Consider the following 16,469-nt stretch of genomic DNA (forward strand, 5'->3'; position numbering starts at 1 on the left):
TGCCATTTATTTTTAGTCATAAAAAAAACCCTCAAAGAAAGATTAAAATTATAAAAATTGTGAAAGAATTAGATATCTGACACTGTTAATGTGTGAGACTCAATATTTTTCTTCATTGATATAAAAGAGTTTCATAGATCACCTGTATCTCTAAGCCCCAAGACTAATGCACTTGTTTAAACTTTCTAGAATGTACCAGAGACCTGGGAGGTGAGTGACTCTCAGGACTCAAAGGAAGTGGACCTTTGATGAAATGCCCTACAGTGGGGAGAGGGAAATTGTAATGTATATTTCCAATAGAAAGACAGGGCATCAAGCAGAGGGATGGGGTTTCCATCCTAAAGTCAATACCTCTGACCCAGAATTGTTCCTGTCTACGAGTACTGCAGGGACAAAAATAGAAGAAGAGACTGAGGGACAGGAGGTCCAGAGACTGGCCCAAATTGAGATCCAGCTCCAGGGGAGACTCCAAGGTGTGCTTACAGACAGAAGCGTAGCATGGCTGCCCTCTGAGAGGCCCGAAAAGCAGCTGACCAAGATAGACACAGATACTATACCCAACCAATTGACCGAAGCCAGGGACCAGTGTGGTTGAATTAGTGAAAGACTGGAAGAAGTTGAGAAGGAGGGAGACCCCATAGGAAAACCAGCAGTCTCAAATAACCTGCACCCCTGAGATCTTTCAGACACTGAGCCACCAACCAGGCAACATACACAAGCTGGTCAGAGGTCACTGACACATATACAGCAGAGGACTTCCTGGTCTGGCAGCAGTGAAAGAAGATGCACCTAACCCTCTAGATAGAGACTTGAATCCCCAGGGAGTAGGGAGGTGTGGTGGGGTGAGGGGGCGATGGGGGCCTGGGAGATGGGGACATCCTCTTGGAAAAGGGGAAGGAGGACTGGGATGAGGAACTGTTGGAGAATGGACCAGGTGGGGGATAATGACTAGACTGTAAAACACGATTAAAGATAATTAAAAAAACAATTAACCTAATATACCGTAATCTAAAATATTTCAAATTAATGTGCAGTTAACAAGAGCTTATAAAACAAATACTACTCAAAATGAAAGCAAATATTTTCATCATATGAAACATCAACCTAGGACATGATAAAATGTGTGAATCCATAATATTAAAACTCTTTTCAACAAGGATTCAGGAACCACAGGTGATTTCTTAACATTAACTTAAGTCTCCTTGTTCTATTTGTAGAGGAATCCAAGGCACCTTAACCAGTTCTAATTAACTTTAGCAAAAACATTTCTAATCAAAATAGTGATAGTATTAGTTATTTTTTCCCTCAGACTATTCTAAAATATGATTGCAATGTTTGAAATTTCACACATAAATTTCGTGTAGCATCAAGATATTAAAAATGAATCTGAAATTTGCTCTTGACATATACAGCAAATTTCTGTCTTATAACTATGATATCTGACTCTGAGGTTTTTCATGTCCTTGCTGCCAAAAAACAGTGTCAACCAATCTAAATTTTTATAATATTTTCAAAATAAGTACTTTGTGTCTTTTGAAATCAGAAGGAAAAATTACCTGACGATTAAATGGACCAAATAAATTAATGGTTACAAATAGTAAGCTAACATATTTTCCTGTACTTTGTTATGATAATAAAGCATATTAGAAAGTATGTATTAAGGATCTAAAAATCAGAAGCAGTATAAAATGCTTTACTTTTTTTTGTTTTTGAGATTATAATATAATTCTGCATCATTTTTACTCCTTCCTTTTTCTTTCTCTAATACCTCCCATGTAACAACTGTCTTGCTGTTGTTCAAATTCAGAACCTTTTCTTTCATTGTTACTTATGCATATATAAGTGTACGTGTAAAAATCCATAAGAAATCATATTAACTATCTCCCTAAAAATACATATAATACATGTAAATTGGTACATCAATACACATATTTAACTCAAATAGAAATTCCTTATATGAGAATGTTCCTTTCAAGGGTTAAAAATTATCTATTAATAGCCACAAAAGAAGTCATGAGAAATGGTGTTTTAGGTTCTTGGTCAGAGTTATCCAAGAGAAACACAAAACATTACAAGCTATTATTATGGCTATTTTTTGTCCCATAGAGTTAGAAAGTAGGTACTTGTTGATACATAGTACCCAGAGGCTACTGTAAGGCTTCTTTCTTAGAAGTAGCTTTCATGGATACCTCAGTAGATATCCATGAAAGTATCCAAAAAAGGGGAAGCAACCAATAGCTCTGCCTAGCTAATGATACTTATGAAGTACAACAAAACCAGCATAGCACAATAAGCCTAAGGGTGAAGTACTAGCATACTTGGCTGTAAGTAAGAGCTCTCTAGTTGGACTTAAGACCAGCAGAAAAAGAGGAAAATCTAGTCACTTACACAAAGTTAGTGAAGTCATAGGTTTTGGAGAAGAAACTATGACCACCAGCTTACTATACCAACACAGCCCCTAATACATTCAAAATATTTGTCTGTATACCAGCAGACAAGTATACTTGAAACTCTTCCTCAAGGAAACTTGTACTTGCAACAGAGAGAGACCATTACAGAAAATCACAGCCTATCAAAGTACAGAGTTGTAAAGCCCAGTCCTAGTAGTTGGATCTACAATAAAACTCCTTTACACATGGCATAGAGATGATTACAGAAGAAAGGGCAGAAATATTCTAGGAGCCAGAGAACCAGAGAGCTTGTTTTGAGACTGTGTCTCATGGAAATGTTAGAAGCTATACCCATTAACAAGACTGTGAGCTTATTGACGATAACAATAGGCACACTAATTTGAACCAGAATTCTCTGAGGGTTCCACCCTACATGAATAACTACAGGCAACTAAGGAATGCTGAGAATAGAAGTCATCTTCCTAAGGGAAGAACACACCAATTGGTTATCCAATAATAAATGGTTAACCTAGGAGCATACACTGAAGTAAGATTATATAAACTGAGAAGGATTTGAAAAGAAGCAAGTAAGGATTACATGGGAAACTTCTAGAGGGAAGAAAAAGAAAGGAGAATAGATGCTATAATGTTAATAACAATAATTCAAAGATATATTTAAAAAATAAAAATCACTATCCATATGAATATATTAAAAGAGAGTTAACTAATTAATGTATCAATTTTCACCACCAGTAACAATTTCCCCGAGAATCCTGGATGCTGGGATGGGCTGCAACACCTAACTGCATAGATGTGATGCAGAATCTTTATAATGCAGAGGAAATGCACACTGGACAAAATTTGGTCTGAATGAATTTAATATGACCCTGTAGGCATGTGTACCATTAAATTCGTTTCTAAATATGGGGACAAAGTGTGGAGCAGAAACTGAAGGAAAAGCCATCCAGAGACTGCCCCACATGGGATCCATCCCTTACACAGACTCTAAACCCAGACACTATTGTAGATGCCAAGAAGTGCTTTCTGACAGGAGCCTTTTATAGCTGTCTCCTGAGAGCCTGTGCCAGAGCCTGGCAAATACGGAGGTGAATGCTCATAGCCAACCATTGGACTGATCACACTTTCCCAATGGAGGTGTTAGAGAAAGGATTGAAGGAGCTGAAGGGGTTTGCAACCCCATAGGAAGAACAACAATATCAATGAAACAGACTCCCCAGAGTTCCCAGGGACTAAACCACCAACCAAAGAGTGCACATGGAAGGACCCATGGTTCCAGTTGCATATGTAGCAGAGGATGGCATTGTCCGGTATCAATATGAGGAGAAGCCGCTGGTCCTGTGAAGGCTCAATACCCCAGTGTAGGGGAATGCCAAGGCAGTGAGGTGGGAGTGGGTTCGTGGATGGAGGAGCGCCCTCCTAGAAGCAGAGGGAGAGGAGCTGGAAGGGGGGCTTCCAGAGGGGAAACTGAGAAAGATGATAACAAGTGAAACGTAAATATATAAAATATCTAAGAAAAAATCAAACAGATCTAAATGAAGAAAATTTTCTTTCTAAACTATACAGTTAAAAAGAAAGGTGTTTGTTTATGTTTGAGTGGTTTTGAGAGTGTACACACATACACATATGGCACACATGGGGAATGGGCTGGGGAGAGATTTGTTACCATCATTAGCTGAAAAAATTGCCTGAAAATTGACAGTGTTGGGAACATTGGCATCTACTGTCACGATCACCTTAGGATATCATATATTACTACTTCACTATAAACTGTTCCCTTTTAATTCAGGAGAAGCTTAATGAGGAGTATTTCCAAATATGAGCAAATAAATGTATTAATAATATAAAATAATATGAACTAATATAAAATAATATAGAATCCACTTTCATAGTCACTCAACTAAAGGAAAGGAAAATGAACTGGTGATACAGGATCCTGATAAGGTGGGTGTATCATAAGCATCACTTCCACTATGAATGCCAATGTTCAGACAGACTGCCATTCTATACTAAAGCATGAGGATATGATGAATGATGCAGTTTATTCTTAACATGGAGAATAAAATTAATGAAGTATGTTTCTCTGGAGGGCAAAAGCCAATATGAGAACATGTTGAAAATTAATTCTCCCCCCAAATTCCTCTCTTAGGAGCATTGACTTTATAAGGGTAGCTTTATTTTCTTTCGATTCCTTAATTTTTATGTTCTTCTTTACATTTTTCAGTCCACAGGTTGCTGCTTTATGTGTGGGACATTTCTCCTGCACCTGTTCTTATCTAAACCAGCACCACCCTCATTCTGCAATCTCTTCTCGAATTCTGTGGCTTTGGTAACACTTACCTCTTAGATCCTTTTCCAGTCAGACAGTGAAAGAAGGGTGGTGGAGAGAGCAAGTGTGTTTCTAAAATTGGTGGTGGGCCATATTGACAACATCACATTAGTTCCCGGCATGTAATGAATTCTCATGTTGGAAATGGCACTTCCTGTTATCCATTGAATCGTCTCCCAGAATGAAAGCCAAGTTAAAAGCATAGATGCTTACCCTTAAATGCACAGTGTCTTTGAAGTGAAACTTAAGAGAGGTGGGAATGAAGATAATGGGAAAGATGCAGCATGCTAAGTATGAATAGAAGACCTCTGCTGTACTGCTACCCTTGGAGAAATGTAACCCCAGACAAGCCAACCAGAGGAAGAAGTCACAGAGCATTGCCCAGGATGATATGTAGCTGTGCACTCACTAATATGTTCTTTGATATATCTCATTAGTCTCTGTGTGTTCTGAAACAAAGGTTAACACACATGAGTGAAAAGATCTGTGATCCTACATGCTTTCTATACTATTTGTTAAATTGCTTAAAATTATATTTCAGAAAATTGAACTTTCCATAAAATTAGTAAAAGTCATCATTCTTATGAATTCTGCCTGATGGAATCCACATAGTGGGTAAAAATTCAAGACATTTTATTAAGACAAAAGAGGAATTTACATAAATAATAAAAATAAATAATAATGACTGCATACAAACAGTCCACAATTGTGGAGAGCCAATTTATTCTATTGATGAATAGATGATTGATGATAGATAGATAGATAGATAGATAGATAGATAGATAGATTCAGATAGAGGATAAATTTTACACTATTTCCCAAAGTCAGTTATCTAAATTATATTTTAAGGTGAAAAATATGAGTTATATATCATTAGGGACATACATTTCTCCAATCTTATAATGTAAAAATAATTTTGAAAATAGCATACAGTTTTCTCAAATTCCATATGACTATTTTATCTTTATAGTTTTGTAAAATTTCAAAACAAATTTTTAGAGTCAATGAATGATAATCCAAGACATAAATTCTTGACAAAGTTTTGTTGGTCCCTCAAAGATTCAGATAAAAGGAATGTTATAAAGGTAGTACTCTGGGTCCATGTATTAATGAAGAGTGTGGAGCCTATTGGTGAGGTAGCCTCACACTGGCAAGAAGCCCAGTGTCTATGTAAAGACCAGTACAGTTTTTCCCTGGCCAACAGGGCATTAAACAGGGGTCTGGGGAGGGGAGGACACCTGAAAGAGAGAAGGGGAAAAACAGGCAGACGCAAAGAACAGCAGCTTGTCTATAGGCTGATCAAACCACTGATTATAATTTTTTCACACAGGGGTTATATACACAAAAAGGCAGGATGTGGGGAAGGGGATGATGCAGGAGAGTAGGTATTTAGGGAGAGTACAGATATCTTCTAGAATAGGGTATCAGCTGGGTGAAGGTTCAGGAGACAGGTCACTATGACTCCGCCTATGATTCACTTGTCCTTATCTAAGTTGGTACTGTCCACCAAGGTCTATGACTATCCACAAGACCTATGACTACTTGTTATCATCCAGGCTGGTAAATTTCTACCAAAGCTGCCTGTTTACAATAGCTTACAGCCATCTGTTTCAGTGTTTGTCCACAGAGATACAAGACTTTGTGTTAGCAGGCATGTATATCAAGCTTATTGCTGATTTTAGGACTATGGCGGATTTTAGGCCTTCAGTATATAAGCAAGGCTCTGACACAGTTTGGGCCTTTACATCAGTCTTGTTGTGAGTCTACTGTGCAAGCATGCATCTTCCTGATTTTCAATCATTTTTCTCAGTAAGTTTCAATATTTATTCTTGAATATGAATGTTTGTAAACTATAAGTATCTTTCTGACATGCAAAAAAATTTCAGAAGAATAAAATCAGAAACAAGTTCTTCCTTATTCTTCTTGAATCATAAGACTTTTTAATGTTACAACTTTCTTGTTCAAACAAAATTACATTACACATTTACTATTGGAAAGCAAGCTCAGGAAGTGCTATGAAATCATAATAGTGAGTTTAAAATATATCAATTATTTTTATATGTTAAATCTTTACATACAGATTAAATATAGACCTTGGCATTATTAATAAAACAATCTTCATTCCACATATATATTTAAACAAATAGATGTGTTTCTTCATTTTGAATGCATTTTTCCTTTAGTGGTTCACACTAACATATTCTATGAATATTTATAAGGAATACTTCATTACAGGCATTCACTATAAACATCTTATAGAACTCATTACAAAGCAAAGTTATGCTGATTTCAAACTATAATAACTCTCTTCATTGTCAAAATTTACATCCAACAGCTGAATTCTGAATAAAACAGACAAGATAAATAAATACTCTTTTATAAATAAGTATCCAAATAACAACTTTGAAGTTTGTCATTTAATTCTTGAAGTTGGGCTTATTGTCAGAAATGTGAAAATCTGGATATTTTGAAATATAGTCTTTAAAAAAAAGGAGACACATTCACAGCCTTGTTTAAAGAATTATCCAGAGTTGCAGGTGCATAGTAAAATATCATGAACCTTTTTAAAAGTTCATTTTGAAAAGATATACAGAGAGATACACAGAGACAGACAGACAGACAGATGCAGAGAGGATAAAAAGGTTTAAATTCCTCAATTTTGAGACAGATGAACAAGATTTGAGAGAGAAAATTTTTCATACTTTTCTTCACACAGCTAATTTATTTCAATATCAGCAATAATACTTTAGACTATAATAAGCTGCTACTGTCTAGAAATATTAGTGATAAGATAATTATTTTTCCTTAGATATTGTATTTGTACTTGTGTATGTATGACTACATAAAACACAACATTTTAAAGTCTTTGTAAAACTTCAATCTAAAATAAATGTGCTCTTAAGATTATCAATTCCCTCTATAAATATATTAAAAAAAAAAGAAATCAAGTGCCTATTGCGATGACCCTGAAGTAGATAAAGTGATCAGACAATTAATTTGAAATCCACAGTGGAATATTAAAGCTTTGTACTGACAAATGTGAAATTATTAAGGTATTTTCTGCTAAGCCTCTCACATTATATAAGTAGAATTTCTGATTTCATTATAATCTCTATTTTATGTAATAGTTTTGCCACCCACCATATGTGTGGGCAAAGAGATTATATTTTGCAGTCCTCAAGAACCATGAAGATGAAATGGCAACAATTATTTCTAGTCACAGCTTTTCAAAATATCTAATACACACTATTCAGTAAAGTATCTAAATCTACAACATATAGTATGATTTGGTTTATCTTTTGGAAAAATTAAATTATTCTAATGTAACTTTTATCATTGTATGTGATACATTACCTAAAATGACCTGTTCCAAAAGGTTAAGTTGCTTGATATTTCACCATTATAATCATTAAAAGTTATAAATTAACTGTTATGAACACATAGAAATAATTGTACTATTTCCTTCAGTCTTTTGTAAATACTTTGGGTCCATACAAACATGCTCATGTAATCAAGTACCAATATGTGCAAATATGTAAGTTTAAAGGAAAATATAGCAGTAAAACCAATTAATCAACGGAAAACACAAAGACATAAGTATGTAAGTTGCACTAGATGGTTTATGTTTTAAAATAAAAATTTGATGTATTATAGATTGCTAGTAATTAGACACATAGATATGAATATGTGGTAAAACAGTTCTGGCAATTACATGGAATTCTACTGTATCCAGATTGTAGAACAAACACATATCTGATAAAGGAATCTAGAAAAAAAAGTTGTCCTTTAAAGAATGATCATGGCTAATATTGCACGTTTACAAAATAATATATATATATATATTTACTTATCTGAGAGAGAAGAAGCACAATGTACCACAGGTTGTGTGTGTGTGTGTGTGTGTGTGTGTGTGTGTGTGTGTGTATGTGTGTGTGTGTTTCTAGACCAGAGGACAATTTGTATGAGAATGTTTTCTTTTTCCAAAGTGTAGGCTGTAAGTGTCAAATTCAGGAAAGTACCCCAGCAGTCTGAGGCAGCTCTACATTTTCTCATTACCAAAAAATTTATTAGCAGTGTTCATTGGCCTAGATAACATATGACCTCATGTTTCATTACATGTAATAGCTCTCCCCTTGTGAATATTCCTTCCTGAGATCATTGTTTTCTGATGAGCATGACCTTGTGAGATACTGTCAAAAATGCAAGATAAAGTTCCACCCTGAAAAAAAAAAAAATCCAAATCCGCTAGAATTCTATTACAATCCCATGCTTTAGAATAAAAACTTCCTAGCAATGGTGCCCTCAATCTCTTACTAAATTTACTTCCTTCCAATCCCAACTGACAATTTTAAGTGTTGTCTCTGATGGATACATCCGGGAAAAAGCCAAATCCATTGAGATCCAGAGGGATCACACACAGCACTGCATTAGATGCATTTTAAGGCATCCAACTTAGTTCTCTTCAGACTTCAGAACAACAGTTGAGCATTATTTTCATGGTTTGTTCTCTTCCTTTGGATTTACCAATGAATACAATAAAAAAGTTTTATAAGTTAAAAAAAAAAAGTTCCACCCTGCACTGGAACTTTTGCAACCATATAGAGAATGTTATAGGTGCTTCCTACATTAACATAAATTCTACCAAACGTGCTTCCTTTAAGTGTAACTTAGACCATATTAAACGTCTAACTGAAACTCCAAATAACAAATCTTACTACCTAGCATTTCCATTAAAATTTATAATATGTTTGAGTTGAAAATACAATAAAATAAAATTGTCACCCTTGCTCTTCATAATTATAGAACCAGTCTTCAAACAGGATAAGGAGAAAACTTTTAAATGCATATTTATGTACAACTTTGAAGTTTTCTAACCAAAAGACCAATAACATTTTCTTACTGATATGAATAGAAGAAATAGAAACATTAATTCATCACATGACTGATATTAATTTGCTAAATTAATAAAATAGAAATAATAACATTTAATATACTTTAAACACTTGGCGCTTCTATTCTCCACTTCCTGTCCTAAAAGTGTAATAAAATAAAACATAAACACACATACATATATGCATATAAAAACACACACATAAAAACACAGAGACCACGCTAAAAATAAGAACAACTAGAAATAAGAATAATGTTTCCATTGTTAATTCTCATCCAATATTATCAGTTTTCACAAAACAATCACTTTAATCAACTAAGTGTTGTCCATACACATATGTGCAGCACTAATTGGCTTTAATGTGCTATCAAAAAGAAAAAAAATAGAAACGGATGAAGAAAATAATTTGGGATGATATGAGGGGCCTGGAGGACGGAAACAGTGCAGATATGATCACAGTTCATTGTATATATGAAATTCTGAAGAATAAACAGAAAATTATATTAAATGTCTATATTGTGATTTTTACTTTGGGAGAAGTGTTTGGCAATAGTGACCATGTATATTGTTTTAGTCAGGCTCCAGACTATCCACGTATCCCAGCACTTTGTATTTGTAATGCAGCTATAAGAGCATCTCTAAGAGTGCTAAATTTAGGAATAAGCACAATAACATGTCAGAACTGCAATGGGAATGTTTAAATTTGAAAGAAGACTTCCCTCTGTGTGCAATCCTTGGCATACTATCGAGCTGAACATAATGGTGGTTCCAGGAAGAGAACTAAAGTACCACTTAAGGACACATCTACTGGTATGGTTAAAACCACAAGAGTTACTGAATTCCATCAGTCTCAGTCTCTCTCTCTCTCTCTCTCTCTCTCTCTCTCTCTCTCTCTCTCTCTCTCTCTGTGTGTGTGTTTGTCTCTGTATCTGTCTCTTTCTCTGTCCCACCTTTCCTCCCTCCAACCCTCCTTCCCTGCCTCCTCTTCTCTCTGTCTGTCTTTCTCTGCACCTGTCTCTGTCTCTCTCTCTCACTTATCTGTCAAGTGTCTGTCTTTCTCTGTCTCTCTCTATCTCTCTGTCTCACCTTTCTCTGTCTCTCTGTCTCTCTGTCTCACTCTCTCATCTGTCATGTGTCTGTCTGTCTCTCTCTGTTTATCTCTCTCTCTATCTCTCTCTATCTCTCTCCCTCTCTCCCTCCCACTGTGTGGCTGTCTCTCTTTTTCTCTGATCTATCATTGTCTATTTATTACCCATCTGTTTATCATATTTCTGAACTTCAGTCATCTTCATAGTATCTATCTCACATAACAGACAATGTCTATTGTCAATCTTCGATCTTTATAAACTATCTTCTATTAAGCCCTACCTGTCATCAGCTTATCTAGTTATCCATCTACATATCTATAAATATCCATCTTTCTATTCAAAATTTTACAGACAACATTGCTAGTATTTTATAAGTAATCAAACCCTTTTGTATACATAACGTGATGCTCTTAAATCTTGTTTTTTTCCAGGATGCAATCAAAATATTAATTCTAGATCTAAAGCTCCAAACTTTTATATGAACTTGAAATTAAGACAACATTACTGTTTTCAACAACTACTTTTTCATCAAGTATGAAACAGAGAGAAGGAGCAATTTATTAATCTTAGACAATATTTCATTTTCTGCATTTAAAACTTGTCCTATTTCTAAGCTTAGAATCAGATAAAGAAAAGTTCATTCAACCTTTTCTTTCTTGGTTCTTTTAGTCCTGTGCCAAATACTTTATTTCCTCCAAGAACCTCAGCTTTAAGTACCTTTTTTTTTTTTTTTTTTTCAGTAGAAAGTGTACAACAAGCCAAGTATGGAGTTTTTCATAAATTTCTTACTCCAATAAACTTACTAAACACTTATTCTGATGGAATTATGAAAAAAAGAAAACATTAAAAAACCATAAACTTGGAAGTATAAATATTCAAAATGTTCTACATTTTTACGAGAATCATACTTTTTCAAGTGGCAATTTAATTCTATAGTATACTTAAATGTTCATTAAAGTGAACAGGAGAACTCATGTAAACAGATCAAACTAACAATCAGATATACTGAATCATCTGTTTTAAAGAGAGATAATGACCGAGCAATGCTGCTTTCTACCACAGGGAACAAGTCACAGCCAACATTTGCTGATGACACATTTGCATGCATTCTTTAAATTAACTTTGATTTCACTTGATTCTTTCTTGCAAGTATTAAAATCGTCATGTTAGTCACATAATTTTTATTGCATAATTTTAAGCACTTGCCAAAACTCTGTGGTTGACTTTACTCTTATGTTCTAGAATACATATTGCAGAAAGTAATGTCTCTCTCATAGGATACCAAAGGACAGGTTATACATACAGGCAAAACTATTGAAATAATCTCTCACCTGGTGACTATATAATGGAAAGGATATTGTATGGGATGAGCAGAGTGTGTAAAGGAACAGAAGAAAATGCAAAAGTGACTGCATACCATGCAAGGTGACATTCAGAAATGGTTCTGATCTATTTACAGTTTATAAAGTCAAGCAAAGCAACACATCATTTAAAAGCATAATCTCATGTTAACTTGAATTAAGACCTGGATACACATAACTATCACAATGAATTTTTATTTCAATTACACATATAATAGTGGTATAATTACTGGTATAATAAATACAAACCAGCTCAAATACCGTTTTAGGTAATTTATAGTAAGACACTGGAAAATATTATGTTTCACCTTTGAAAATTGTGTTATATTATATAACAATTGCCATATTAGAACTATTGGATCTGCTTACCTTGAAGTTAGATTCATTACTTTTAAACTAATATTGCTAGCTCCTTTCTCTAAAGTATTACTTCATTTATTATTATTACATTAGTTTGCTTATAATGTGTACCCTAAATGTTCTCACTTTTAAAAGTGTATAAATATCAGATATTGGTTTACTTCTAAGTCTTTTCTAATAAATGAATATAATATTATACGTACTCTATACTGCAGAAGACTTGCCTCCATCTGAAGATAAATTCAGTGACAGAATACAAAAACATGCTGCTCATTTCTTTCCAAGTTCTGTCATGAAACATGATGGAGCAGCCTGCTATTTCATCATCCTTATCTTTTATAATATCTGCTGAAACTGTCATTGACTATTTTCATGGTTAAACAAATGCAATCCTCACTTGACACAGCATTGGCTAGGCAATGGATCACTTTATGAATCTGAAAATGTGGTTCATCTTTTACCAAATAAAGGAGATTTTTAAATCAAATTAAGAATGATAGATAATTAATTTCATAAAAATCTATTGATCTCACAGAAATCACAAAACAATGCCAAGTGAAGGTTTTCTCCTATGCCACAAAAGTTATCACTTTTCTTTGAGATTATAAAAATCATATTTTTTAAGATTACATGATTTGGGCATATTATGGAAAAAAGATCCTTAGAAATCTCTTGCTTACAACATAACTCATGAAATGACAATAAATCTCCAAAAAGTACAAGTTTTCACAAATCAATAATTCATTATATTTTCATCAAAGCACAGATTAGTCAAATCATTATAAACTTATTTGTTACAGTTGGTAACTTTCATTATACCATTTTAAGACAAAACAGTCTCTGAGAACTTCCCCCATTTAATGTGGCTGAATTCTACATCATTCTGGAGACATTATAAATAAAACATTGAAAAAAAAAAAAACCAACCAAGCCTATTTGTAAGATCATGGATCATGGAATTTTCAAGAAACTACTTAATGTGGATAGTGATATCGTTTCTGCAATGGGAAGGCAGAACAAAAATTATTCCTGGTAAATCAGTTCATGTTCTTATCATTCCAAGCTTACAGATGCCAAATTTTATCTTTGGCAGACTTTTTTAGTTTCATTAAGTTTCGACATTACTAAATGGTCCAGTTGCAGCCAACAGGTATATACATTTAGAATGCTTTTAGGTGTGACAGCCACATACATTTGCAGGAATGTCTGTTATCAGGTAAAATTATCGCAATATTCTTAAAGTATGAAAGCCATTGACATATGAGACATACTTTAAGTCTGTTATCTCATTTTTTGTCTACAAAAAATTCACACGAAATTATAACTAATGGTGCTTTTACATTTTCACCATTCTGACTCAAAGTAGTTAACAAAAGTTACGAGAAAACTAGAGGACCATTTCAAATTCACATAAATAAAAGTATAACTGATCACATTTATTTTTAAAAAGGGAATTCAAAGCTGCTAAAATGAAGTAATACAGTTTGAACTTTGGTTTTATTATGACAATAGTAATCCAAAACCAAATTTGAAAGTCTATCAGAATAGGTTATTGGGCATCAGGAATTTTAAAAAGTCGAATGGGAATGAAGCTCTTCATATTTTCAGCTTGAACATTTAAATATATTTTTTTCCAATTTTATAAAACATATTACCTGCTACCAAATATTGGAAGAGAACAGAGCAGCCCGGAAAAACATTTGAGAGGAGAAAAGCAGTATCTATCTTACATCCTAAGAAAGCAAAAACTGCGTCGCTTCTGTTTTCCAGCAAATGAATAACGCTTACCTTGTTTAGCAATGAAACAGAGTTAGCCTCTCTCAGCAGGGTTGATTCTGTTGTTGCTTCTGTCTCATTCCTTCCTTTCCCCTTTCACAGTGTCTTCTCAGTCGAATCTTCATGCATCTCGCTGTGCCTCTCCTTCGGCACCACTTTTAACTCAGACAGGCAGGAATCTGCAACCAGAGGAACTCTCTGATTGGCTTCCATTCCGCGTTTCTGATTAATAAGAAACGTCCCTCATATAAGAAGATATTGCAGCTGATGGCGCTGCAGGGCTCCAGGTTTGAGGATGGGCTGCGCAGACCCCTTCGGGCAGGGCTATTTGCAAGTGAATAAAGTGGAAGGGCTGAGGGAGCATTTGCCAAAGACCTTCATAAGAGAAAATAACCCAGTGTTTTTAGGCTCGGTTAATCAGCTCTGTTTAATCTGTTTGCAGTTGGGAGAGGAAAGGTCACAGCGCGCGTCTATAACCCATAAATCATCTGCGGAATATGTATATCACGTGGAGCTTGCTGCTGTTCAAGAAGGAGTCTGCTCTGCCTGCGAGTACTCCTTGCAGAATGCCCTGCTCCCTACTTCAAGGCAATGCCAAAATCCCAAGTCTAAGAAACAAAAGAGAAAGAATCCTGAATAGGTTCATCATCAATAACCGTGAAATTTCATCAGTATCTTTAGCTTACAACGTAAATCAGCTCTCACGGAAAAAGGTATTTTTTTTTAAAGGTCTAATTATTGGTGTCTTGCCACGTTCTTTTTCTGTAAAAGGAACAGTTTCGCGTCCTTTGAAATTTCAAGAACACTCCATGTTTTACCTAAATCCACAATTGAGAGTGTTTGTACTCCCTGGAAAATAATAGTGATCCTAGCCACCTCACAAAACTACATGAGCCATCTGCGGGAGTCGCTGAGGTATGTTGCAAAACTCTGAGAGAAGGTAAACCCTCAGAGTAGACCTGTTTCAGAAGGGAAGTCTCTTTAGTACTGCTGGAAACGGCACAATAAGAACAGTATTGATGGGTAGATAAATCCTCCTGAAAAGAACTTTAGAAAGAGTGGGATGAAATGCACACTGGGAGTATGGCACACTTTATCAGGGCTCGTTAAATCACAGTAAGAAAATAGCTTAAGTGCCAAAAAAAAAAAAAAAAAGAAAATGAATCTCACATTTGATGCTTCAAAGAAAAGCAAATACTACCAAAAAACAAAACAAAACAAACAAAACAAACAAACAAACAAACAAAACACGTTTCTACATTTTTCTTCCAATAGAAAAGTTCATCTCATGGATGGAGTGCAGATGATAAAGTTGCCTATGGAAAAAAGAGTTTATGAAAATGTGTGTCTGAAGAAATGACACAAATTATTGAGAAAGTGTTAACTGTATGTGTCCCCTCAGGAAACTGTCCCACTGCAAATGTGTGGATAAACTAAAATAAATCTATAAAAGTCAAGCAAAAAGAGTGAGTTTTAGTGTCTTCTTATCTAAAGATATTCGGGAAAAATATAGATTTTTTAGAGTTCAATCCGTTTAGCTGTTTTGGGCGGTTTAATGAATTCTTCATGGACGTTGCCTAATTTCTTGGGGCAAAAAGAAAGAAAGGAAAAAAAATGAAAAAAATCACAAGTTCCTTCAGCCAGTTTACATAATACTTTAAATAAAACTGCAATTTAAAGAGAACACATTGTTAATATGGAGATCAACTATTGTATGTAAGTCTAGGAAAGTGAACTAAATAGAATATGTTATCATAGACTAATGTAAATATTCACAGGTAGAAAGCTTTTTAAATCCTTTATGTTGTGCACGTTTAACTTCCAAGTGAAACATTGCTGCAAGAAAAACCTGTTTTGTGAAAAATCTTCAATCCAACAGAGTATTTGGTAACCTAATTTCAAGCTATTTTTACTAATCCTAGAAAATACAGAAAGAAAGTATTACCAGGTTTGGGAAAACAAAAACAAACAAACACACAAACAGCCTTAGGAGTTTTTCTTGCTTTTACTCTTTACTGGGAATGCCCTGAAAAGAGAATCTAACTGGTAACTATCCAAACACATGCAAATTATGCATCAAATCCATAACTACTTTTGTTTTCAAATATAGGTAGCAATCACCATCAGATTGAGGAGATGAGAGAAAACAGGTACTTATTTCAGACAGGCATAGAACAAAGAAACAGTTCTACTCGAGTCTATCTTGAAAAACTAATGTTTCCTATTACTGAGGCATATCATGAGTGCACTCCAAAA

General features: G+C 34.6%; 1 protein-coding gene across 1 annotated transcript in view; it reads right to left on the reverse strand.

The window, feature by feature from the left end:
• Cdh9 (cadherin 9) overlaps positions 1 to 14,725 on the reverse strand; it is a 123,135-nt gene extending 108,410 nt beyond the window's left edge. The window contains exon 1 of the mRNA XM_034523669.2: positions 14,226 to 14,725. The gene's annotated coding sequence lies outside the window, so the exon portion shown is untranslated. The remainder of the gene's footprint in view (positions 1 to 14,225) is intronic.
• Between the last annotated feature and the right edge of the window lie 1,744 nt (positions 14,726 to 16,469).

This window comes from Arvicanthis niloticus, chromosome 19 (genome assembly GCF_011762505.2).
Source record: "Arvicanthis niloticus isolate mArvNil1 chromosome 19, mArvNil1.pat.X, whole genome shotgun sequence".
Taxonomy (NCBI): domain Eukaryota; kingdom Metazoa; phylum Chordata; class Mammalia; order Rodentia; family Muridae; genus Arvicanthis; species Arvicanthis niloticus.